The sequence below is a fragment of the Lissotriton vulgaris genome, chromosome 5, assembly GCF_964263255.1.
Source record: "Lissotriton vulgaris chromosome 5, aLisVul1.2, whole genome shotgun sequence".
NCBI classification, from domain to species: domain Eukaryota; kingdom Metazoa; phylum Chordata; class Amphibia; order Caudata; family Salamandridae; genus Lissotriton; species Lissotriton vulgaris.
This window is the reverse complement of record NC_141693.1, coordinates 1,172,012,070-1,172,039,485: the sequence shown is the minus strand read 5'-3', so window position 1 is coordinate 1,172,039,485 and position 27,416 is coordinate 1,172,012,070. Positions and strand designations below refer to the sequence as shown.

At 46.2% G+C, this 27,416-nt stretch overlaps 1 protein-coding gene and 1 long non-coding RNA gene across 2 annotated transcripts in view; both read right to left on the bottom strand.

Annotated features, from left to right (window-relative positions):
- Positions 1 to 27,416, bottom strand: part of INPP5F (inositol polyphosphate-5-phosphatase F) — an 819,847-nt gene that overhangs the window by 745,415 nt on the left and 47,016 nt on the right. The gene's annotated exons all lie outside the window — the stretch shown is intronic.
- On the bottom strand, positions 17,804 to 18,711 carry LOC147712166 (uncharacterized). Its single transcript, XR_015295740.1, has 3 exons — positions 18,391 to 18,711; positions 17,997 to 18,319; positions 17,804 to 17,963 (listed from the first exon to the last, which is right to left on the bottom strand). It is a non-coding gene; the product is annotated as an uncharacterized LOC147712166 (long non-coding RNA).

Here is a 27,416-nt window from a genome sequence, read left to right as displayed (position 1 = left end):
CACGCCGAAATCAACGCCCTCCTCAGGAAGCCCAAGGCAGACCCCATCTCCCTGCTCGCGGTCCCGGTGAAGGTCATCGAGAAAATCGTCAACATACAATTGGCCTGCCACCTCGAAGACAATAACATCTTGGACCCGTCCCAGCTCGGATTCAGACGAAACCATAGCACCTAGACAGCCCTCATCGCCGCCACAGACGACATCAAGCTCCAACTAGACAACGGCGAAACATCAGCCCTCATCCTCCTTGACCTGTCAGCCGCCTTCGACCCGGTCTGCCAATGCACCCTAAAGACACGCCTCCAAGAAGCCGGAATCCAAGAGAAGGCCCTCAAATGGACCACGTCCTTCCTCTCCGGCAGAACCCAGAGCGTCCGCCTCCCACCCTTCTGATCCAAAGCCACCAACATCATCTGTGGCGTCCCCCAGGGCTCATACCTCAGCCCGACGCTGTTCAACGTCTACATGGACCCCCTCGCACAAGTGGCACGCCATCAAGACCTCAACATCATCTCCTACGCCGACGATACCCAGTTCATCCTCTCCATCACCAAGGACCCACACACCGCCAAAACCAACCTCCACGAGGGAATGAAGGCCGTCGCTGACTGGATGAGGAGCAGCCCTCTGAAGCTGAACTCGGACAAGACGGAGGACCTCATCCTCGGACCCACTCCCTCAGCCTGGGACGACTCGTGGTGGCCGATCACATTGGGAACAGCACAGACACCCACCGACCAGGCACGCAACCTAGGATTCATCCTCGACTCCTCCCTCTCCATGTCTAAACAGGTCAGCGCAGTCTCCTACAACACCCTCCGCATGCTAAGCAGGATCTACAAGTGGATCCCGACCGAAACAAGAAGAATGGTGACACAGGCCCTCGTCAGCAGCAGACTGGACTACGGCAACGCACTCTATGCAAGAATCCCAGCCAAACACCTACAACAACTACAATGCATCCAAAACGCCTCCTCCCGACTGATCATCAACGTACCCCGCTGCAGCCACATCATCCCCCACCTGAAAGACCTACAGTGGCTCCCCGTCAACAAGAGGATCACATTCCAGCTCCTCACCCACGCACACAAAGAACTCCACAACGCCGGACCAGCCTACCCGAACAGCAGACTCAGCTTATACACCCCACCCTCCAGCTCCGCTCTGCAAGCCTCGCCCTCGCCGCTGTCCCCTGCATCCAACGAACGACCTTCGGCGGCAGATCCTTCTCCTACCTCGCCGCCAAGACCAGGAACACCCTCCCTGCCCACCTACAGCAGACACAAGACCTACTCGCCTTCAGAAGACTCCTCCTGAAGACCTGGCTCTTCGAGCAGTATCGGCACCCTCTCCCCACAGCGCCTGGAGACTCTCACGGGTAAGTAGCACGCTTTACAAGTACTCTGATTGATTGATTGATTACAATGCGCTACAATACAGCACATATGGGGACAGAATTAGTATCGACTAGGTTGGAGCTCTACTGGCATAGTCACCTTAACTACAGAAATCCTACTGTGAAGGAGTTTGGTGTCGCAGAGCGTGGGTAACCGCCAGGAGGCGGCAGTTGTCACTGTAACGGCGGAGGTACAGCGCTCAGATGATCTGGTGGACAGGAAGAGGGTCTTCCCCCGAAACTGCTGCGGCCGTTCACGTTTCCTATGCCCCTGCACTTACCTGGCATGCATTACTGATCTTGGCCGGGCAGATGGGTCTCACTAGAGGGGCTGTCCCGCAAGCTTCCTCGCAAGTTGCAAGCTCGCGGATACGGATCAAACTCAGCAGTTTAGGAGGCAGGACCCTTCGTAGGACTGACTGGATGTCATACCCCATGCCATAGAGCGAAATAGGGAATCCATGGAGACCAAAATAGACAAGGCTGCAATAGATCTCAAGATACTGCATGCAGACCATGGGAAGCAGGGGGATCGTGTTGACGCAGTGGAACAGGACATTGCAGAGCTGAAGCCGGCAATTGACTTTTTTGAGAAACAATAGAATGCACATGCAGCCCGCATCCTGCTCCTGGAAGATAGGATGCAGATGGACGCTCCAGGAGAAATAACGTTCGCCTGATCGTGTGACTGGAAGGGATGAAAGGTCAAGATGCGGTGGGTTTTCTGGAAGAGTGGCTTAAAGACATTCTACCCCCCTCCTCCCTATCTCTGTTTTTCTCCATAGAGAGAGCGTACCAAACACCTGGCAGAAAGCCAGCTCCCAGAGCAAGAGGGCACCCCCTAATATTTAAATTGTGGCACTTTAAAGACAGAGACACTATTCTACGTGAAACCAGGAAGTTGATGGAAATCAAGATTGGCAATGTTAAAGTCCTCTTCTTCCCGGACTATACACTTAGGGTTCTTCTGGTAAAACAAAAGCTTTGCCAACTGAACATTGTCTACTCATTAATCTATCCATCCCCAAGATACATGAGACTGTCCGGAAACGGCGGGTCAATTTTCGGGCCCTGGATCTACGGGTTAATTGGTTGATGGAAGGGGAGAGATGAGCGGTCCTCAACAGCGTCGTAGGAGGCCCAGGAGACGTGGCCCTGGTCTATCGGTGGCACCAGGATTAGATCTAATCAGACAAGAAAGGCAGGCAGTGGTACGCAAGGCAGGGCGGATTGCAGAGACTGTAGAATCGCCCAGTATAAAGGGAACTCCTCCCTGTTCATCGGAGGATGATGGTTCGTCGGCTGTAGGACTTTCGGATGTGGTGTCGCTGCAGCTACCGGATATAACGCCACAAACGTCGGATGGTATTGTATGATTCCTGGGGCACTGAAGTTATCATAATGATTTCGCACAGAACTGCATACAACGGGCACTCGGTCTTTGACTTTGTTAATTTGCTGTTCCTAGTTCGGATGTGTTTACTGTTATCTCAACCCCCGCATGGGAAATGTAAACTGTTGATTATCTGTGCTGGTTGCAGTTACACAAATTTCACTGCTCTGCATTGGGGATCGCAAAGTGGAGCTCCTTGTTAGGTCCTACAACCCCACCTAGTTTTCCCTAATACAGGGAACCAGTTGTTCTCACGAATATATTTTCATTCCGTTTGTGTTTGGGCAGCATCCATTGTTTATGGGAACAGCTCTGGTAAAGTTTCTTCCCCGTCTTGTTGATGTCTGTGTCTTAAATACCACACAACACCTCGGGTCTAAAAAAGAAGATGAAAAATGAGACAGGCAGGGGTAAACATGTGTCAAAAGTAAAGACAACAGCCTCCTCTATTAGAGAAGAGTACCTCTTTTGCCAGAACCCATCATTCACAAATTGTGATATCTCATCATTTGGGTCTGGCCTCCTCTCACAAGGGACCTCAGTCTGAAGAAATGACTAGGGTACCCTTAGCTGATTGGAAGACTAGAGGATGGCTGATGACTCCACCGAGTGCAACATAGAACCCAAAGGCATGTCTTAATGCTACGTGAAGAGGGTTTCTAAACAAAAAGAAACAATGACTTAAGGAGCTCTATATCAATGTTACTCGAAGAGTGCCCTTGTCATGATGCTAACACTTGAGGTTGTCAACTGTTGAGCAAAGAAATTAGGTCGACATGTTTCTGCCCTCCCAAGGATCTACTAGTATCAGGGCATTCCTCAGGACCAAACAGATAAAAATATATAAAGCTGCTACTTATTATCAAAAGTGAAAAACTATTGTGAGAATTTCAAAGGAAACATTTCATATACTACACCGGTAATGTCCAACTAAGCAGGAGTGGAAATGATTACCGGGTACCTACAAAGAAAATATACAAATGTTAAGGTATTGATTACCCCGCCTAACCCTTTCATCAAAAAACCGATGGCTAGAAATTCACTGCTACATTTCTATAGTTACCATCCCCAAGCACTACGAGAAAATTTGCCCTTCGGACAGTTTTTGAGAATTTGTTGAAACTGTTCGGATGTCTCGAGATACAGAGAATATGCCAACCTTCTGTCTACCCAACTCCGGGATAGACAATACCAGAGAAGGACAGTAACATTTCCATGAAAAGGGCCTACAATAACCATAGGGATGCCCTACTTGAACCTAAGGTGACGCCCACAGATGATCCTTCAACCCAGAGAATTACCTGTGTCAATACCTTTTGCAGCTACTCGAATGCCTTAAAGAAAAGTATTTTGAAGAACTGGAAGGTATTAAAAATCGATGGCAAGACCCTACATCCACCATTGTTTGCTTTCAAAAGAAGTAACAACATGAGAGACCAGTTGGTGCACACTCGCCCCAGAGATAAAAAGTCTGCTATCGTAGGGTCGAGTTTATGGGGTCTAAAGCCAGTGAAGGGACACTTCCCTTGCGGAAACTGTTCAGTATGCCCTCTGACGAGCCACCAGACAGAGGTCGACATAGGTACATCTACCCCTTGGGTGCTTAACAAACATACGAATTGTAATTCCGACCGGGTTATCTATTTGATAACATGCCCATGCCATAAGAGATATGTGGGCATGACTTCACGTAAAATTAAAGTGAGAATTTCGGAGCATAGGAGCAACATTCGGTGCCAAAAAAGCGCGACTAAACTCACTAATCATTACATAGCTGCAGGACACACAGACATTGATCTCCACTGGGTTGTTCTAGAGAAACCATACATCCCTGCACATGTCACAGATATTCAACATTTTCTTTTGCGTATAGAGCAAAGATGGGTATATAGATTGAAAAGTGACCTCATTGGGCTCAATGATGAGATACCCTGGTTGTCACTTTGAACTTCTGACTTCAGACTAGGAACCACTTCAGGGTATGTCTGTATTGATGGCTTGGTGACGAATGGTTGGGCCTAACTAGCGGTGTCTGATAACTATTGCGCATACTTTGTATTGTGCAATGCGTGTTTCAGTAGCTAATACTTGATTCAGAGAAAGAAAAAATGGGTTATACTGACGATTATGCAAGAAATGCGCGGAGAGTCCCACAACACCTAATAACCAGTGCGCTGATTTTTACATTGAGCTATGCTCGTTGTATTGTTTTCAACTAATTTTACTCTAGAGTAATACAGGAACACAGCGTATGCGCCTGAAACCACATCTAAACACACAACCACGTGACCAGTGTAACTATTGGCATCCGGGGAGTTTGTTCCCTAGGAGCCATTAGCTAAATACTTGATTCAGAGAAAGTTAATATAGGTTATATGGACGAGTATGCGAGAAATGCACAGAGAGTCCCACAACACCTAATAACGATAGCGCTGATGTTTACATTGTGCTATGCTTGTTGTAACCTTTTTTCAACTGACCTTTTTTTCAAGAAACTTTACTCTAGAGAAGTATAGGAATACAGCGCAAGCGCCTTAAATTACATCTCAACACACAACCACATGACCATTGTAACCACTAGCAACCGGGGAACTTGTTTCCTAGGAGCTATGCGCATAAGGACCGTATCGCGGTTTTCCTGACAGGCAGTTGAATGGAGACCTATTAGGACCCCATCCACGAACAGACGCTACTCTTCGCCTGAGTTTTAAGATCGAGTCATGGCCGACGTCGGTACCTCCGGTCATTATTCAATGACCGTCCCGGGGTACCGACGGATAGGTAAGACCTGTTTTGACAAACTCCGCGAGTGTTAATCTTACAGGCTCCCTTATTGCAAGTTTGATAGTTGTTCTGCCGTGGGAGACACCGCGTTTCAAACTATGTCAGAGATATTATTAACATCTTAAGCGAAAGCAGTATTCCTTTTATTTGCGATTTGACTCAGCTGCACACATTATGTAAATAACGAATTCTGACGGCAGCTCAAAAAACTCAAATTTAGATCTGTATGGAACTTACGGCCTTTTCAGTACTTATTATATGCCACGACTGAGTGCAATCTTTATACTGCTTTTAAATATGAAAGTTTTAGAGTTTCTTTTTGACTAACGAACGGAGGAGACTACATTGTGTATACACACATGCTTTTGAGAGTGCATTGCAGTGCTGTGAGATGCTGAATGAGTAAGAATTTTGTAACAGGCAGACATGCCATGATAAATTGCGTCATGGACATCGCTTTCTGTTACAGCGCGGGGCCCCCTTCCCTGAGTAGTGACCAGGTAGAGGTTGTTGGGCCCCCAGCAGACCCCCAGAAATGGCAAGTTTAGGCTTATTCAATTTAATACAATCCACAGGGCTTATTTGACCACAGATGAAATGAATAGATATTTCGAAAGAACAGATGCATGCTGTCCGCGATGTAACCTGGTAGACACGAATCTACTACATATGTTGTGGTCGGTCGTGTCCCAGGCTGCTGGGTTATTGGCATGGTGTAATTAACTTAGCCACAGTCAGCACAGACAGGCCGCTACCGTCCATGTGGAAGGCCTGCATAACAGGTATATTTTCTAGGCAGAAGGGCCAAAGAGCGACCTCTAGATACCTGGATCAGGGGCTTGGTGGTGGCCAAATGGCTTATAACACCCCGATAGAAATCCCCCTTATGGCATGGACTAACTATGTTAAATTGGACCAAAGCTGAAGCAGTTTCCTTGCTGAGGGAGGACAGGCTGTGGCTGCGTAAATATCCTATCTCTGCAGCCTGGTGTGCGATCTTGATGGCATTACAGGTGGCATCAGCCTCGGATGACCCACCGGATGTTCCTAACATAGATTGATCTGGTTTTATAACAGCTGTGTAATGACTTATTGTTATCATGTATAATACTATTCTTACTACCCATGCTCGGTGGAATGGTGTACCACAACTCATTATTGTAATGATGCAGTTGAGATGTAACTGCGAAGATATGGGAGCGTATGCAGCTCCGTCTCACTCCCTTCTAACCTACCCTCTTTCCATGTTGGTTATTTTCCCCTATTACTAGAGGATACTTATTTCACAGTTACGGTCTTAGATTTGCATCCCCTAGTAGAAGCCACACGGCAATGTCGAACGGGGTCTTTCGATCATTGCGCAGGAGGATCTATCATTTATCTTTACTGTGTAGGCACACAAGGTCAATGAATGATCGAGTGATTAGCTCTGATAATAGCAGTTTAATGTTGAGTTTAATTGGAAGCTGTACTGATTTATGACTTGTTAATGTACCCAATGACCTCGTGCACTGTATAATCTGTGATTTGAGTTAACTGATTCTACTGTTAACAATATATATTGGTACTGTAACATGTATAACTGAAAAATGACAATAAACAGTTTTAAAAAACTGGCAAACATTTGCTGATGTAGTGAGAAAGGAATAAGTGACCAAGCTGGATATGTTGAGCTCCATTAATACATGGATACCCGCCCTAAGACTTTGCACTAAAACATTAAGTAAGAATAAATAAACTGCCCGTCAAGTCAGTACTAAAGAATAAGAAAAATCGAAGTACTTTAATGCTATACACACTGGAAAATTGTACTGCACATTCAGACACAAAGGGAGCTAATTACAATCTACTATTAGGAAGCAGTATACCCTGTAATTGGGGGAAAGTCTACTAACACAATGGGATCAAGCCTTTGACTCAATGCGGGAAAATCAAATTGGAACTTAATGGAGTGAATCTGGTGGAGTTTACTCTTTCCTTGAGTCACAGTCTTGGGGCACACCTGCCCAGCCACTTTTCTAAAATGTTCTCACTAGTTGCTGACAAAATTCCAAGGAGCCTTTCCAAGGAGCCTTTCTATCAGTTATGGAATAGTTTGGAAGGGCTTCTTGTGCAGACAGCTTTTGCATGTGTGCCTGTTAGAGAGGCGATCCCTAGCAGTCTGCAGGCAGTGTGGCTCCTAACTCCAGTTCAGCCAACAGGATCACTGTATGCAATGAGCACCAGCAAACGCAGGTGAGTGACGGAAGCACGAACACCTGTCAGTGGTGGGCTAGGGATCACAGAGATTGCAGTCAGATTCAAAAAGCTTTATTTGATTTTTAAAAGAAAATCATAAAAGCCAACATTACTTTCATAAAAATGACCAATAATAAATAGTTAAAAACAATTTTCAATTATCACAGTTAATAGTAGGATTTATCAAAACAGGTTAATTCATTGTGGACCGAAATTTCACGACAAGTTTTAAAAAGCCAGAAACTGCATGAATTACAAAGTCATTTTCCAATTGCTGCAGTCTGATAAAAGCAAGTTTACAGGTACGAATATCCCATTTTTTTAAAATTGGTTTCAGAAAAGTCCTCCGTGGGATTTCATAGAATTTACAAAAAAAAGCACAATGGATATTAGACTGAAAGAATTTATCATCACAAGGACAAATTAAATTTTCCATAGTCCAATTATTAACATGAGGGAAGGAAATCAAGCGGTAAAAGATGCCAAACCTAAAACGAGAGAGTAGCATTCGGTCATAACAAGTGGGGTTAGACGTAAGATCCCTTTGGAGCCCTTCCAATAGAGTAATTTGTGGGTATCTTATGACAGTATGCTTGGTTTTTTCCATACTCCACCTCTAGATGGTCCATGACCATTTTTTTCAAGGATTTCCTAGATACTAGTTCCATGGTCAGTGGACTAGTATAAAATTCCAAGTGGCCGAGCTCTGTCATCATGTTCTTCACATAGGTTAGCCATTTAATATTACCCACTCCCTCCAGTTTTACGCACTCATTTATTAAATCACGATTTAGTGAGGTTTCAGGGGTGACCCAGATTTTATGCCATAATAGAATGGGCGCTGTTTTAATAATGTCCAGTATATAATGAAGCCCCAGTTCAATATGTGCCAAATAGGTAGATGTTGATTTGGGTACAGCCAATAAATAGCGGATGAACTGGTTTTCAGTACGCTGAATCTTTTGACCGTTTTCCATTCCCCAGAGTCCTGATCCATATACAGCTGTAGAAACGCATTTCACGTTATAGATATGGATCAGCTCTCTCACTGGTCTACCTCCGATTTTTGCCTCAAACTGGTTCAGGGTGCCTATAGTCCTAGAAAAAGCTAGCTGTCGAGCTGACACAGCGGGCTACCAACTGCCTTTTCTATCGAAGTGTATACCTAGATAGGTAAATCGGTCTGTAGACTCAATCCACCTACCATCAAGAAAGATAGAACAGGGAGTCCTCTTTGCCCCTGTCCCGCATGACATTATATATGTTTTGGGAAAATTGATTTTTAAACCCCTTTCTGCCATGTAGTTTGTAAATTTGAGGACTGCTCTCTGCAGGCCAATTCTAGTACAGGACATTATGGCAGCGTCATCCGCATATAAAAAGAGTGGGGTTGGTATTCCCAATATAGTTGGATGATCGTGTTGGGATTCCCTAAGGTGTTGATTGATCGAGTTTATATAAAGTGTGAAGAGAAGGGGGGCAAGAATGCACCCGTCTCACACCCCTCTTGATGGGGAATTTTTCTGAACACTCACCCAATCTGGTGTAATGGACCCTAGCGCCAGCTCCCCTATAGAGTTCTTTAATGAACTGTAGGATTTGGTTATCCAAACCCATGTCTGTTAATATTTCCCATAAAAAGTTATGGTTGACGCAATCGAAAGCAGAGCTCAGGTCAACAAAGGCAATAAATAGATGCCCCTTTTTGGCCTGAGTGTACTTCGATATTGTCATTGCGAGATTTAAACCCTGCTCTATTGTGCCCTTCCCCGTTCTGAAACCGTATTGGAGGTTTGATATAATATCATTTTCCTAAGCCCATGTTTGAATCCTGTGTAGCACTATTCTACCTGCTACTTTCATTAATGCATCAAGCAATGAGATCAGGCGGAAGCAGGTAGGGTCATTTCGATTGCCCTTTTTGAAAATAGGGACCACTATAGCTTCCGTCCAAGAGGGAATGCGCCCCTGCTGATTTACGTTATTTAAAACATTTGTTATTAGTGGAGCCCACAGATCGATTTCATTTTTATATACGTCTATTGGGACTCCATCTGGGCCCGGAGCTTTACCAGAGGTAATGTCGCTGATAGCTTTTAAAACCTCCCGATAGTTGAAAATGATATCCAGCGGAAACACTGTAGGAGGTAAGTTTTCAGACTGGATATTTGGGAGGCCTAAACTGGGAGTTGCATTTTCTGGGGAGGTCACAGTATCATAGAGATGTGTAAAGTGATTTACCCATATTTCCCCATTAATAGCCTGATCTATAATATCTACATCTTTGTTTGTTAAGTATGGTGTATTGACAATTCTCCAGAAAGCGGTATTATCCCTGCTTTTGGAGGCATCACATAGAGCTGACCAAGCATCCTTTTTCAGTTGGTCCTTCCTAAGTTTAATGGCTTCTTTATATTGTTTCCTGGCTAGCCGAATCGTAAGGGAGGATCTAGGTAGTGTATGCAAAGCCCTTTTCAACGAGGAGTATGCTTTGGTACAGCTTTTGTCAAACCAACCATGTAATTTGTTGGCGTTTAGTCGATGTTCCTTAGTTAAAAGATTCTTCATCTCGCCCTGAATTTTAATAAAGGAGCTCACGACTTTGACTGGTTCCTCTGTGCGAGATAAGCAGACAAGTAAGTCTGCATGACAAGCCAAATGCAATTTTAAGAGAAAATCCGCTGGATTCACCTTGTTCCATTTTAAGGTATATCAATTGGAAGCAGTTAATTTAACTGGCGGCAGATATGCAATTTTCTCTTTTGAAATCTTAGTTTGCCCTCTGAATTTTAAGGTAAAGCAAATGGGATAGTGGTCACTAAAAAGTAAAAGAAGGGTTTCCCATGAGGAGATCAAAGTTGCATGGGAAACAGTTAAGAGAGTAAAGTCAATCGTTGAATGACATCCCCTGCCATTGAAAGTAGGGCAAAAAGGAATGGGTGGGGAGCATATTTCATTAATATAAGACAAGTTAAAATAGAATAACATATCATTAAGGACATTTCCAAATTTTGAGTGGATGAAATGGGTGGGAGAGTCCTCTTTATGTTCGGCTAGACCGCACATGTCCGACGAACCATATGGACAAATAGTACAATTAAAGTCTCCCAACCAGATATAAACCATTTCGCCGTGTAAATGGTCCTGAATGATACATAGACTACTCTTAAGATTGTTCATTACTTTATCCACATTATTTTTGGGGATATTATTATAAAAATGTACTATGGTCATGTTTTTAACACGACCACCACTCATGGTCAGAATCTGAGAGTGATCTGTAGATATAAACTTTAAAATTTTAATTTCTGCTGCCGTGGAAACATATGTAGTAAGACCCCCTTTATTTCTACCTTGGGTAGTTGTAATAACAGGCGTGTGGAGGGTCCGATAACCAATTATGTGTAATCCTCCGCTGCCCATGTTTCTTGGAGGCATATTACATCATAATTTAGGACAGCATCTAACCAAGGTTGAAAGGAGATGTTGCTAGCTAGCCCTGCAACATTCCAAGATATGAAATTTAAATTGTTTTTTCCTATCTGAAGGGTGGTAGCAGTATCAGTTGTTTCACCTATATTTATCATAGGGGAGCGAGGAGATTGCTCTTCCTCTGGCGTCAGGTCAAATCTTTTCTTGTGTGAAGATTTTTGGAGTATAGAGATGCCCGGCCCAAGTGTAAGCCCTACTTCCTCTTCTTCTCCTCTCCTGTTATCGAGGGGTTCATTACAAGGAAGTGGACTCCGGTGTTCGTTTGAGTCAACTGATAGTAGAGCTGGGAGCTTCAGAGATTGCAGTCATTTAGGTCTTTCCACCTAGGTCCTCCTCAGACCAGTCTCAACCCCCGCCAAACAAGCAGGTGCCAATCCTTGGCTCTTGGTCCAAGCAGTGCCATTCCCCCTGTTGATCTGGACTTTAAGCACTTAAAACTCTTTTTTGGATGTCTGACCATATCCAATGGTTGAGTTTGTTTTAGCCCTTCTCAATGCTAGAATATAAATGTAAACTTGCCTCTTGGTGGACTACCAGCCACCATAAGCACAGGTGTCGATATGGGCTCTGATGAGGAGGTTGCCAGATTTTCTTGCAGTTTTACAATGCATGTCACACCCTATGGTGCAGCAGTGATGTCACTACACTTAACCGAGCCCCTTCACAGACTTCTTCTGAACAGTGTCTTCTTCATGCATGGGCATCTCCAATCCCAGTCTGCTCAGTCAATCATCTATTTAAAGTTTGATGCAGGTTGCCCCTCTTGGCAGGATAGTCGACTTTACCCAGCCAATGCTCTGGGAGGGGGCTGAAATATACATTGTTTGCTGTCTATGCTCCAACTAGTATATCACCTAAGTATGCCGAATAGAAAACAGAATCCACAGTGGCTGTATCCACATGCACTATTTTGCTTTTCACATTCATACTTCACACACGAGGAATTTGTGCACATACAACATATACTCACTCATAACGCGCACACAAGCAACATCCATATACCTCATGGATGGGTGAGGAACCCGGTTGATAAGGAACTAGCCAAACAATTTAAAAATGCAGGAGAGGCCAGTAAGCTGCTCTCCTAAGTAGGTAACAAGGAAAAAGGAATGCCCTGCACTATAATTACTTTGCTGATTCCACTGTCAGTACCTCCATCACAGGGAGATGACAGAAGCCACTGTTCCAAGAAATGGAATCACACATGGAGTGCACTCCGACCAAAGCATCTCACTGCAGCTAATGGAGAGTTGTCAGAGCCCTCCTCTGATCATTGTCTGTGCTGTGTTGGCTGTTAAAACAATACAGTATGCTAGAAGGACTTCGTAGCAGAAGCACGCACTCTCCAGAGCAATGCAGAAGATTTTTACATCCCAGTTAGGACAAAAGAGAAGATGGGGTGAAAGAGAGAAAGGGGTGAAAGAGTATGGACCAGGATGCAAAAAGTGTGCGAGAGTGTGACTGGCCAGAAGGCGTAAGCCAATTAATCAGGGCGCAAAACAAAGAATAGGGATGAAATTAGACTCAGAATGAGTAATGAGGTTTAAAGGGCAGTAGAGCAGATTTTCTAACTGAGCTGAACAGAATGCCAGAAAGGGAACAGAACTGAATAACAACCAGATTCTATTTTGTTACAATATGTGAAGGGATTGTACTTATTTGTAAAGTTTATTTCTCATTTCAACTCGTCAGAAATATGTAATTGCCATTCACATTTTTTAGCTTAGGTGTCACTGGCTCTTCTGACAAAAACGTAGGACCTGATTTTGAGTTTGGAACACAAACGTGGTAGAGTACCCTGTCTGCCAAACTGATTGTTCACCCGCTCCATTTAGAGTTGGGTGGACCGTCATATTTATAGAGGAGGAGCACCTGCTGGATTTGTCACTGAAATCATACACCAACTGGGTTGCGGCAGATGGTGTAAGTACATTAGTCTATTAGCTCTATTTGGAGCATGCAGCTTGATGAAAGCTTGACTGTCCTGAACAGAAACAAATAAAAATTACCCCTACACCGTGGGAGAAATTAATTGGATTCAAACATAGCGGCTACTCCGCAAACTTTCAGAACCTTCGGAGGAGCCACCATGGCAGCAGCTGCTCTCATGGTATAGAGATCTCCAAAGGGACACCAGGGATCTCCAAATATGGTGAGCTGTAGCCTGTCCAGCCTGCCCCACCCTGATGTACAGAGAGTCACCCACCAAACTCTAAATCAGGCCTTTAGTCTGATGCAATGCTACCTTCTTAAGTTATTTGGACATTTGAGTTGGCAAATACCAGCTTACAATTTCCTAACCTCAGCTATTACAGATCATGTAGTTTTCCAAGTATAGATTTGCACTCATTCTTTCCTCTAATTTTTCAGATGAATCTAGCTTTCCATAGACATCAATTGATAAATGCCAGTTCATCCAGTGGACATAGACCCTGCTCTTCAAAGGTGTGTTGTTAAGGCAATGCTAACCTTAGCTGATCAGGACCATATTACTAACATGCTTCTGCCTAATAGTTTAATTCATTTTTCATCGGAATACCTACCTACATTAAACTCTCATACAGAAAAGCAGGCCCAATTTAAGGATGCTATGAAAATCATGGTTTCTAACACGCAAATCCCATCACTTTAAATTAAAACAAAGGCATTAACATGTTTGTTCCTTTTTTTCTAGTCTGTCCATGTTTTATTATTCTCTGTCTTCGAATTCCTGTAAAGCGCTCTGATATCCTTCGGGATCTAGTCCGCGCTATATAAAACTTTATAAATAAATAAAAAATAAATATACTTATTAAACATTAATCTTCATGTTTTGACCAACAACTCAATTCTACAATTCTACACATACTCCATACCAAGGTGCTATCTAGCTAGGGCTCTTCCAGACTCACCTTCATTTACTCTTCCTAAGTTAGGGAGGCTCCCCTTTGCACGGTGTGTTAGCACTGCTGTAGGATGGGTGCCTCACCTACAGCATCTTTACTTATTAAAATGCTGATGGCTTTCATTTCTATCTGTAAATGCTGTTAGAGACTAAAGTCCCTCACCCGAGTGACTCTGCCTGTATCACAGAAGACTGGAGGACAACTCCCTTCCTGTAAAATGAACCATTCCCACACCATTTCTTATACTTTCTTATTCTCCATCTGCATCATCGATCAATTCGGTCATTGGCCCTTTCCAAACATTTCTTCTACCATCACTAATTGTTAACTATGTATTTTCTAAAGTTTCTTTTTAAACTTTTAATTTCAGAATTGTGGCAATAGCTCATCTTTTCTCTTCCCTTGCAGCCTTTCTTACTGGACTTTTAGGTCGAGCAGACGTAGCATTCATGCGAAAGCATGAATGCTGTCAGCAAGACAACTAATGCTATCCGTATTTGGGAAAGTGGACAGCAGAGTGCCACGCGCTTTCCCAGTGTCGGATTTCACCGCGGGAGCGAGCGCGCTTGCGCACAGTAACTCACAGCCCCTGCTCACACAGACACAGCCAGCCCCCACCCCTCTGCATGCACGCACGCACACACACACATACACACACACACCCACACACACACACACACACACACCCAGGCGCGCGCATGCACACACACACCGGCATACAGGCACACAGCCCCCCCACCCCCCTCTCTGCGGGCGAGACCGAGAAGTGAGTGTAGCGATGCGTGTGACCGTAGACACCTGTCTGTGCGTGTTTGCATTGCAGACACGCCTGCGTGCCCGCCTCTCACTCGCTTGTTTTAATCAGTAATTGTCTTTGCCTAAATCACTGCTGGAGTAATCTGGGCTGATTCTTCAGTAAGTGCTGGCGTGTTTTCTGTGCTCGCTCCCCCGTATGCCTTCAGGGGTACTTAATCACCCCAAGGTGATTACCGTGGGGGAGGTCAACAGTCCCTGCGCAGTGGTGTAAAAACTCGGCTGTGTCTCTCCTTCAGGTAAGTACAAGAGCCATTCATTGTTTTGCGTAAGCCACTATGGAGACAGTGCAGTACACAAATATATACTCATATGAGTAAACAAAACACACCCATCCCCTTTCTACACATGCAGCTTTCCAGCAGCACCCCAAGCCACCTGGGTCTTCTCACCCTAAGATTGTGATTCTCCGTTTCATTGTGAGGCTTACAAGGCATAATACAGAGCCAGACCGCTACCCTCTAAGCACTTCAAAGCCGCATATATTATTAATACACTTAATCAAATTCCTGCAGCTGCATCCATAGTGTATATGGACATTCATTTATGCTCCGCTTCTTACTGAGGTACGTTGCGGTCGATAGCCGTGCAGGATCTGGTGACTGGCATTCTCAGAATCTTGTTTTAAATAAGTGGTTCACTTCTTTACAACTTCATAAAATAACGAATAACTAAAACACTCTTTTTCACATTTAAAACCAATATTTTGTGCCATTTCCGGTATTATATCACTATAGCACGCGCTACTTGTTATGAAGTTTGTTGCTAAAGCCTGTTCCAAATTTGAATAAAGTGATAGGAATTGGTGTCCTTTGTTTATGTCTACTTTCCGTTTCCACTTTCCAAGCACTCACATGAGGACTTTGTAATTAAGTACTGCTGACTTCGAATTGGGTTTTCAGTTTTCAGCAAGAGGCGGGGTTTAGCTCTTGTTAATGTGGCATGATTTCGTTCCAGTGTGAACAGAGGATTGGCAACCCTTTTCTTTGTTGTTCCTTGCTGTCTGTCTGGTTATCCTTTGCATCATGTCTCCCACAATCCATGAAGTGCATCACGGCTGCGATCGAACTGGTAATGCCCCAAATACTTCATTCTTACCTTGAACGTGTGACTCAACTTGGTTGTACATATCTTTTAATCTCACACAGCACCTAACCCCACACGTGGGCCGCAGCTGCTATTTGCAATCACTTGTTCCTTTTTTTCCAATGGAGCACTGCATAAGAATGTAAAGTTTTGCAAGCCGTTTTCTTTTAATCCATCCATAATGAAACCGACCTCTTTTGTTTAATTTTACCAATTTCATTTGGCAAACGCTCCTTTCATGAAAAGCAAGGCCAGCTATAAAATATTTTTAGGAAACTTAAGGCAATTACATTACAAGATTTAAAAAACGAGTCACTAGACAGATGTGAAAATGTACACCAAGCCAAACAAGACATGCACCAAACTTCTCATTTTATGTCCAGCTGTGCTGGCAAGAGTTTTTGCTGGAACAAATTTAGGTGGAGAATCATTTTTTTGGGAAATATATTAACCGATTTAAGCAATTGAAAATCGTAATACTGCTCTACCATTCGGGACATTTTACATTGACACATCATTTCACCTAAACTTTTGAGGGCAGGGACTAAAACTTTGGACACCATATTTGACACAGCTATATGATATATGTTTGCAAAGAGCACTAGTCCACGGACACCTCTCATATAAACTGTACACATGTATCAACTGATAGGTGTGGATGTGATTAACCATCTTCCTTAGAGTTACTCTGCTTCCTCTTCGGCTTTCACCACTGTGCCTCTCTCTTCTGGTGTTGTGCCTCTCTTCAGCTGCTGTACCTCTCTCTTCTGCTGCTGTGCCTCTCTCTTCTGCTGCTGTGCCTCTCTCTTCTGCCGCTGTGCCTCTCTCTTCTGCCGCTGTGCCTCTCTCTTCTGCCGCTGTGCCACCCTCTTCTGCCGCTGTGCCACCCTCTTCTGCTGCTGTGCCACCCTCTTCTGCTGCTGTGCCACCCTCTTCTGCCGCAGTGCCACCCCTTCTGATGCAGTGCCACCCCTTCTGATGCTGTGCCACCCTCTTCTGCTGCTGTGCCACCCTCTTCTGTCGCTGTGCCACCCTCTTCTGCCGCTGTGCCTCTCTCTTCTGCCGCTGTGCCTCTCTCTTCTGCCGCTGTGCCTCTCTCTTCTGCCGCTGTGCCTCCCTCTTCTGCTGCTGTGCCACCCTCTTCTGCTGCTGTGCCACCCTCTTCTGCTGCTGTGCCACCCTCTTCTGCCGCAGTGCCACCCCTTCTGATGCAGTGCCACCCCTTCTGATGCTGTGCCACCCTCTTCTGTCGCTGTGCCACCCTCTTCTGCCACTGTGCCACCCTCTTCTGCCGCTGTGCCACCCCCTTCTGATGCTGTGTCACCCTCTTCTGCTACTGTGCCACCCTCTTCAGCCGCTGTGTCTTTCTTGTGCTGCTGAACAAAAATAGGTTTCGTCTTTAGAATTAAATGCATTTTATTATGTTATGTTACTGGTCCTTTTTGCTTTTTTGGTTTTTGAGCTCTGTGCGGTATGGCTCTGAACTATCTGCTATGTGTTTTGCAGTACTACCGTGTGCTGCCTGTACTGAGGGTAGCTGCACAGTTCTGGTATATGCACATCAAGTAGGTGAGGATTAGTGTGCAAGGGTTTTGGTTCTGCAGTTGTATTGGTTTTATGTGTGTGTGGTCTTCAACACTTGTTCGTCTTCACAACTCTTAGATCCTTTATTCTCTTCTGTCATAGCTCCCCTCTCTTTCACCCTCCTTTTCATTTCTCTACACCCCTTTCTCACTTTTTTGCACCCTTACACACACTGCACACACTGCACCCTCACACACACTGCACCCTCACACAAACAGCACACACCGCACCCTTGCATACACTGCACCCTCACACACACTGCACCCTCACACACACTGCACCCTCACACACACTGCACCCTCACACACACTGCACCCTCAAACACACTGCACCCTCAAACACACTGCACCCTCACACACTGAACACACTGCACCCTCACACACACTGCACCCTCACACACACTGTACACACCGCACCCTCACACTCTGCACCCTCACACACACTGCACACACTGCACCCTCACACACTGCACACACTGCAGCATCACACACACTGCACCCGCACACACTGCACTGCACCATCACACACACTGCACACACTGTACCCTCACACACACTGCACCCTCACACACACTGCGCACCCTCACACACACTGCGCACCCTCACACACACTGTGCACCCTCACACACACTGCGCACCCTCACACACACTGCGCAACCTCACACACACTGCGCACCCTCACACACACTGCGCACCCTCACACACTGCGCACCCTCACACACTGCGCACCCTCACACACTGCGCACCCTCACACCCTGCGCACCCTCACACCCTGCGCACCCTCACACTCTGCAATGGAACATACACTCCAAATACCACTCAGTGCCACATAACACTGTATATATCTGTCGTCCTCCCTCTATCTATCGCCCTCACTCTATCTATCTATCTATCTATCTATCGCATCACCATAGCATCACTCAGCTCCACCACAACATCACTCAGGGGCACCACAACATCACTGTGCGCTACCACAGCATGACTAAACGCTCCAGCATCACTCGTCGTCACCACAACATCAGTCAGCGCCACCACAGCATCAATCTGTGCAACCATTCAACAACAACTGGTTCAAATGTGTTCTCTCAATGTTTCAAACTTTATTACAAATGTCACAAAAATATGTTAATATTTCACTTCTGCTCCTGGATTTTCGTCACAATAAAATACAATGAACATAATCTTCACAAAAGTTATTTACAAAAGCATTTGCCATTATAAATTACAATAACTTTTATTCAAGTATTTATTATTAAAAAAATAAGCCATTTTTATTTGTAATATCAATACATCTAAGTCACGTAAATACAACACATATTACATTACAAATGCTATAGGTGTCACATTTGCGAAAGTTAAAACTATTAGCATTGTAAATGACGAAGCTATTAATTTTGCTATTTTCAAAACCAACACATAAATAAAAAAATTGTCATTTACAATACCAATAGCTCAAACTTTCCTAATGCGAGACCTATTGCATTGCAAATGCTTGTTATTTCAGCAATCATTAAATCTGCTGCACACTTGGAGGTTAGGACTAGAATTTCTTTCGCATCAGTGCTTTTCAGTTTTTCAATCACGGACTCCCCCTTCTATATTCTGTTCAAAATCTGCTGCTAGTCTTCAAGTCAGTGGTTCTAATACTGCTTGGATATTTGCTAGAGAAGCTGCAGGTAATCTCTCTCCTGCTGCACCACGAGTATGAAATGTACACAAACTATTTTGATCATGAGCACATTAAGAAAATGTATGTTCAATTAAAGTTAGACAAAAATTATTTTAGGAAAGTACTTTCCTTCTGTGGTCTCCTAAGCAATTTATATCTAATACATGTGCATTGTCACAGATTTTTTTAATGTATCTTTTTCTTTATTTATTTTCAGTGTTATTGTTACTTCTTTACTATTTTGTCTGCCTTTTTGTTTTATCCTACTCTCTTTTCAAACAACACCGTGCTTTTTACTTGGGCGAGGTAGACAGTTCATTGTTTTAGATCCAGCTTACTCACAAACCACGTGAGAAAGGATACATGTCTAACGTGATCTGAGACCAGATCTAGCCAGCAGGTTCCAAAAGAGGTGGAAAAAAGCAAAGGAGGGCGGGGAGAAGAACGCTTCTGGACAATATTTGTTTAACCTGATTAGCTAAAGGATGTTGGGCTTGATGTACAAACTGCTGGTCACAAAATAGTGACTGCATATCCTCCACGAGTAATTTTTCAACCAGTGTGAAATTTTAGAAACTGACCTATCTACAACAAGGTCAGTTCCCAAAAATCCCAACGGGGTGGATTGGAACTCAATCTAGCCTACCTCATGGGTATTAATGAAGTAGGTTACAAATTGCGACTTACTCCAATTGGATGCTATGAAAGGGGTGATGGTCTGCTGGGGTCAACAGTCCATCATGTCTGTGATCGCACTAAGACAATGTTTAAAGACAGTTTACTTCTGGCTATAACTTCCGACTCCTTTTAATAATTTTCTTCTTTGAGGGTAAAGTTTAACTCTGCTAATGCAGTCTGTTCAGCAAAAAGTCCCTACCTCAGGTTGCCAATTTGTTATAGCCCAAAATATTGCTTCATTATGGAAATTTCAATATATGGCTTCACCAATACTGGTTAGTTTCTGGGTATGAGAGATACTGACACTCAAAGTCAAATAGCTTAATGCAAAAAAAAAAATATATATATATATAAAATATATATATAAAAAAAATATATATATATATATATATATATATATATATATATATATATATATATATATATATATATATATACCCCTGTACCCCAAATCCCATACCTATCCATAAACCCCAAAACTACCCCTGTACCCCATAACCCAAAACTATATCTGAACCCTTAAAATACCCAAACACCCCAAAACATATACCCCTTTACCCATACTTACCTTATCCAAACATTGAAAAAAAACAGGGGTATTTATAGGGTTCAGGGCTAGGTTGGAGTTTTGGGGTACAGGGGTATTTTTAGGGTTTAGGGATAGGTTTGCGTTTTGGGTTAAGATGGGTTAGTGTTTAAGGGTGTTGGGGTATTTTAAGGAGTAAGGGTGGGTTATGATTATGGGGTGCAGGGGTATTTAAGGGGAGCAGGGTGGACACCCGGAGCTGGAATGTACAGAACCTGGGAAGAAAAAACAATGAAATATTGGGCACAACGCTGGCTTTTTTCCGTAATCCCATGCCCCGCACACGCTCATGCCCCCAAGCACACGCCCACAGCACACGATATGAGACATGGCATGAAGGGCGGAACGTACCACACGCCCCCAGCGTTTGTTACGCCCCCAGCACAAGCCCACAGCACAACGCAGACACGCCCACAAGGGACTACTTTGCTGGCACGGTTCCTTTACCTTTTAAATGTATATGGTGGGCGTCTGCATAGTCAATGTCCTTCTGCTGCAACTGCCCTTTCCAACGCTGTATTGGGTGTTGTGATTGGTGCTGTGGTTCCTGAGATTACCCGCCTCAAAGGTTTGGGCTCTCTATTATATTAGTACTAGCAGCCCGTCCCGACCTTGTCCGGGAGCTTTCAGGCTTCCCCTTACCCCTGCCTGCCCCGACATTGCCCAGCAGCCCGTGCCCCCGCCCGCCCCGTCCCCCGCCTGCCGCCTGGCCCGACCCTCGCCTGGCCTGAGTCAATGGAGGTGTTAGTCCCCGTCCCCCGCCTTCCCGGACCCCGCCTGCCCAGACATTGCCTTTTGTAACTCCCCGTCCCCCGCCTGGCCCGACACCCACCTGCTTACCTCAGCCGCCGCTCCTGAGTTGACAGCTCCTCGCCGCTCTGCTCCTCACCGCCTGTCCGCCGCCGCTCCTCCCCCGCGCCATGTCTGCCTCTCCGCTGTGTCGCACCGCCGCTGGCTTGTCCGCTGCACCTCACGTGACCGCTCCTCCCCCGCGCCATGTCCGCCGCTCCTCGACGCGAGCACGCACGTCGCGGCCGGCGTTACTTTGGGGCGACTACTTTGTTTTTAAAATACATTTTTTAAATAAGGTTTATTTTTAAACTTTATATAGCCTATAACCATCTACACACCCTGACGATTTCTACGGTGTATCGGGTGTGTAGATTGGCACAGTGGTTCCGGAGTTTACCCGCCTCAAAGCCTGAAAGTTTCTCCTTTATTACAGTAGTATAGATATAGATATAGATATATATATATATATATATATATATATATATATATATATATATATATATATATATATATATATATATATATATATATATATATATATATATATATATTTACCAAGCACATTTCCTCAAGATAAAGGACGGCACCGACTCCGTGAGTTGCTTAAGAGTGAAGTTTATTTTCCAAAACTGCTGAAAAGACGCGTTTCGGCGGAAGCCTCCGCCTTGCTCACTTCACTATATATATATGTATTCACTGAAAAAACCATAGGTTTCACACCAGTTATAGTTCGGAATTAGCATTTAAAAAACCTTTGAAATTCACTGAAAAAACCATAGGTTTCACACCAGTTATAGTTAGGAATTAGCATTAAAAAAACCTATTAAATTCACTGAAAAAAAACATAGGTTTCACACCAGTTATAGTTAGCTGGAAATTTTACTGACATAAAACCATTGAAATTCCCACGTTATAGCTAGTTGGACTCACTATAACTTGCGCGCCTGCAATGCACTGCTGATGACGTCACATATTACATCACTCATGATATAGTCAGTGACATCACTCATGACATCACTGATGACACCATCCAGTGAATGTGTGTCTTTCTGTAAAAAAAATACGTTTTACATATGTAGAAAAATTAGGGCACATTTTGAGTGACTTCTCAAATCCTCTTCTATTTCATTAAAAAATTCTGACATGCAGTCTCCCAAGATGGCCACCAGAGACAAAAGAGCCCAAATATCACCCAGATGTAGCCCAAGTATAGCCCAATGACAGAATGTCCCAAAGTGTTCTAAAGAACAACTAGAGGGTTAACAGTCCTACTTATGAAAAGGGGGGGCCCTTGCCCCCCCCCGCCCGCATGGCGGTGCGGCGATCCCCTCTCCCCTTGCCTCGCGGTGGTGTGGGGGCGTGATCTCCCGGCGCCCAATGGTACGCGGGAGGTGTGCGCCACACCACCGATCGGCCGACGCCCAATCCCTGATCCGGAGGCGTGGTGCAGTCTTCCGGGTCAGAGGGGCGGGCGTCGAGGGGTGAGGGGCGGCCCGCCCTCTCCCCGCGTCCCTGGGAATAAAGGAGGGGGGAGCGCTCAGTTGGCCCTTCTTGTCACCGACGCTCCTCCACACTGGTCGTGCCCCGCGCTCGGGGCCTCCTAATTTTCAGTTTTCTCTTTCAGATCAAGGATTGCTGGCTGGAGTGTGTGGTAGCGCGACATTGGAAGCAGACGGACAGAGAGTTGCCCGTAAAGATCGAGGACGGTGGACTGTAGAGTGCAGGACACGCAAGTCATCGACAGTAAGAGGAAGCGGGGGGCTTGCATTTCATCGCTTTTTGTGGCCGCAGGATGGGTCTACGTTAGAGTTTGGACACCCCTAACATTTGGAATAGCCGGTGTTGCGGTCGCTGTGGCGTGGTGCTCATAGCCCCCTGCACATCCTCCGTTTCGTGAAGGTACAGGGCGCACTGGTTGCGAATCTGAGCAGTAAGCGAATTGCTCAATAGTCAAAATGCTGGGAGCCAAGGGCGCTAAGGGGTCAAAGATGGAGTTGATCTTTCAGGCCATGATGCGTAAGATGAATGCCATGGATAAAAGACTGAATAAGGTTGACGGTCTAGAGACCCCTATGATGAAAAGGATGGATGATATCGCAGGCCCGCGCGGTAGGCCCAAGCGGCAGATTGACGCGCCTGTACTAGAGGGGTATTCCAATTTCTCACCGAAAATGGGCAAGGCCAAACGGCCAAGGCGCAATGCTTCCGCTCGTGCACCGGTGGCGATGCCCACTACCCCGGAGTTGGTACGCCCGGCTCCCCTGGCACCGGTGCCTGACTTGCCAGCAGGGGATACTCCTGTCGGGCTGGCGCCGCCTGCCCCAGTTGGTCCACTTCAATTGCCCCCCGTACCGACACCCATAGCGCCGTCACCGCCGGTGGTGCCGGCAGCAGTACCGGATTGCGACACTCAGATCCCTCCTGAGTTAACGGCGCAGATAGCGGCTATACTTCCTTGGCTGCAGAAGGGGGGTCTGATGCCCTCAACACTAGACCATGCCGCGGAGGGGGCCAAGATGGTGGAGAAGATTAGGGCGGGAACAGTTACGAGTGAGGCTGCGGCCTCTGTTTCTCCTTCTTCTGCAGGTTTGGATGCCGCTCCCCCGAATGGAAGCGACGCGGGACCAGCCCCGGTGTCCGGTAACGGTAAGGAGGTAGCCTTGCCGCATTAAGGAAACAGGATGATTCCGTCTAGGAGCGATGATTTAGGGCAACATGTTTCTCGGGCGGTGAAAGAGATGATTTGGGCGGGAAAGTACATATAGATTTTCTCGTTGCTATTAGACAATAGGGAAATGGAAAATGCCAAAATGCTAAAGTAATGGATGCATCCTAGTGAATGGAGAGTACAGTGTGCGAAGTTTAGGGTGGAGGAAACTCTGCGCAATTGGATCAGGGCCTTCTCCATCCTTACAGCTATCACTGTTGAACACCCTCCAAACGTGCATGCGGCAATGGCTTGCTATCAGAGCAGGATCGTAGGTTGGAGTGAACAGTATACCGGGGACGCATGGAAAGAATATGATGTTAATTTCAGGAAGGCGAAGGAGTTCGACTCGTCATTGTCATGGGACATGGTGGACTCACTGTCGTGGCATAAACAGTTCGCAGAGAGCACGGCCCCTGCCCAGCCCGGGACTGTAGCCAGCGTGTTCCCCGCAAAAACCCAGCAGCCCTTTCGTGCGGTGCCGGGAATGAGTTCCCAGGGGAGGCGGCGGGGAAAGAAAGGGTGTGTGTTGGGACTTTAACAAGCGTTCCTGTACAAGACCGGCCGGCACATGTAGATTCAGACATGCATGCGCAATCTGTGGTCACACTTCCCATCCCGAGACAACATGCAGGAAAAATGGTAACCAGAGTCAGAGAGGGGGAAAGAAACCAGAATAGCGCTGGAAGCACGGTCAGCCCCTCCCCGGTTAATGTCCTGGCAATGATTCCATGGTTGAATAGATACCCAGACCACGGTGCAGCTGTGTTACTGCAGGAAGGTTTCTCCCAAGGTTTTTGGATCCCGGCTGGGGGATAAACCGGCAGTGCGCACTGTAGGAACCAGTTATCTGTACAACATAATCCTGTGGTAGTTGTGGCTAAGATCCAAAAGGAATTGTCCCTGGGCAGGATAGCGGGGCCATTTCAGGAAGTCCCAGTGCCTGATTTTGTGTGTTCACCATTAGGCGTAGTCCCCAAGAAGAGAAGGGCGAGTTTAGACTGATCCACAACTTATCGGCACCAAGAGGGGCCTCCTTGAATGATGCGATTGATGAAGAAATTTGTAGTGTAAAATATGCTTCCTTTGACCAAGCAGTGGAGCTATTGTGGGGATTGGGGCGGGGCACTCCAATGGCCAAATCAGATATTGAATCCGCCTTTCGTTTGTTGCCGGTGCATCCTTTGGACCACCACTTACTTGGTTTCGCTTTTGAGGGAAAGTTTTACATGGACAAATGTATGCCTATGGGTTGCTCGATCTCTTGTGCGTACTTTGAGACTTTCAGTTCCTTTCTGGAGTGGGTCATGAGACAGGCCATGGGCCACAAACAGGTCATGCATTAATTGGACGACTTCCTTTTCCTGGGAGCGGCGGGGACCTCAGAGTGTGCCTGGGCATTGCAGGAATTTTGCGTGCTCATGCGGGCTTTCGGGGTTCCGTTAGCGCCCGGGAAGACGGTTGGCCCGACCACCTGTTTGGAGTTCTTGGGTATCGAGATTGACTCACTGGAAGGGTGCTTCAGGTTACCCAAGGACAAAGTATCGAAATTCAGGGCGGCATTGCGCCAGTGCCTACTGAAGGAGAAGGTCACCTTGCAGCAGCTACAGGAGACGGTGGGCCAATTGAACTTTGCATTGCGAGTCATCCCAATGGCACGCCCCTTTTCTCGATCGATTGCCCAAGCTATAAAGGGTTTGAGAGAGAAACATCACCGCACTAGGCTGTCAGCGGAGGTTCGCCAGGATATGCGGATATGGGTGGCATTCCTGGAGGATTTCAATGGCAGGGTAGTGTGGCCGCCCCCCCCCCACGACATCGGCAGAGTTGGGTTTATGTACCGACGCTGCTGGTAGCGTGGGCTTCGGCGCCATCCTGGGCACCAATTGGGTCGCCCAGAAGTGGCCTGTGGAATGGGGGTCGTGGGGATTAACTACCAACATCGGATTCCTGGAATTGTTCCCGATGTGGGTAGCATTGATGGTCTGGCCGGCGCACCTTAGCAATCAGTCAATGGTTTTCTGGTCGGACAACATGAGCGTGGTAGAATGCATTAACCAGCAAGCGGCGCGGTGTCCATTTATACTGCGCTTGGTAAAGGAGATTGTGCTACAATGTTTAAAATGGAACGTGACTTTCAGGGCCAAACGTGCCAGGTGTTCTCAATAATGCAGCTGATGCCCTTTCCCGCTTCAAAATGCAGGTGTTCAGGGAACAGCTTCCAGCAGCGGACCCATCGCCAGCACTTTTCCCGGTTGCTCTCTGGCGGATTGGTGCCCCAGACTACCGTACCTCGTGGCATCTAGCTTAGCCCTAGGACCAAAACAGCATACGAAGGGGCGTGCTCGTCTTACTGTACTTTCCTCAGGCATGGTTGGGAGGTTAGCTGGGCACATGAGGACAGTTTTGTTGCATACCTAGAGCTGATGTACAAGGAAGGGCGCTCGGTGGCAGCCGCAAACAGGCACAGGGCAGCAGTTTCATTTTTTGCACAGGCCAAGAGCGAGGGACCCTACGAACACGTTTGTAGTGCGCAAGGCGTTGAGGGGCTGGCGTCGCATTCAGGGACACTCGACAGATTCGAGAAAGCCTATTGGGCTGGTAAGGCTTACACCCCTGTTGTTGGCACTCCAGGATGTCTGTAGTTCGTCTTGGGAGGTACTGCTTTTCAAGGCGGCGTTCACGCTAGTGTTTTATGGGGCCCTGAGACTAGGCGAGCTAGTAGCCGCGTCCAAAGGTGACAAAATGGGCGGCCTGCAAGTGGGCTGCGTGGTGATCCATGCTGATACCATGTGGGTAACGATTCAAAGATCAAAGACCGACCAGGGGGGAAACGATAGTGCTTCACCGTGCATGGACCAACCCTTGTTGCCCAGTCTCGCATGTGGAGGCTTTTAGGAGGCAGCGGGACGGGACGCCGGGGGGGGGGGGGGGGGGGGCACTATTGTGTCACATGGATGGTACTCCTTTGACCAGGTACCAGTTTAGGAAGGTCCTGGACCTAACAGCCGCAAAACCAGGCCTGGATCCCGTGGAATTGGCTCCCATTCTTTTTGAATCGGGGCAGCAAGTGAGGCAGTGGTAAGGAGACTCCCTGCCGAAAAGGTTAAAAGGATTGGGAGGTGGTCTTCTGAGTGTTACAAACGCTACATACGTGTTGACATGTTGTGACATGGCCGGATGACTCACGATTGTATCTCTTGGTTTTGCAGTTTCTCGAACCTGTCACGCGGGAGAGGAACTTGCTGAATGTCGGCAGAAGACATCAGCATTGCAACACAAGCAACAGGAAGATCGTCGGACACTGGTGACTT